Raw genomic sequence first — 512 nt, 5'->3', positions numbered from 1 at the left:
TCTTCCTTCTGAGGAGTGGCTGGTGGGTTTGCACTGCTAGTCTTCTGGTTAGCAGTCAAATGCCTTAGGCACTATGCCACCAGAGCTCCTAAAGAACTGTGAAAAATAATGGTTGAGTTTTTGTTTTGTTTTTAATTTCAGGGCAATCCTTCTGTGGTATAATATGATGATTAAGAATGTTCTCTGTGGAAAATTCAAGCTCTTTATGTGCTGGTCCGTGTCTTCTCATCTTTGAAGAGCTCCCATTCCTCCCTCCCTCCACCTCCTACCTTCCCTGGTGTATTGGAATCCTCTGCAGAGCTTTTTCAGTCTCAAGGGTTTGGGATTACTGGCCATCCTCTTGCCCTTATCTCCCAAGAGACTCTGATTTATTGAATTGGGTTTAGGCCTGGAAAGTGAGCGTTGAAAAGCTCCTCAATAAGAACCCATTCCCAACAGCCTCTAGGACATCAGTTCTGTATGTTGGCCCCAGAAACAGATTGCTGAAAGTTTGATCCCTGGATCAACCATTT

The sequence above is a fragment of the Orycteropus afer genome, unplaced genomic scaffold (assembly GCF_000298275.1).
Source record: "Orycteropus afer afer isolate SDZICR_OR568_19922 unplaced genomic scaffold, OryAfe1.0 scaffold00106, whole genome shotgun sequence".
In the NCBI taxonomy this organism is placed as follows: domain Eukaryota; kingdom Metazoa; phylum Chordata; class Mammalia; order Tubulidentata; family Orycteropodidae; genus Orycteropus; species Orycteropus afer.
This window is presented reverse-complemented; position numbering follows the sequence as displayed.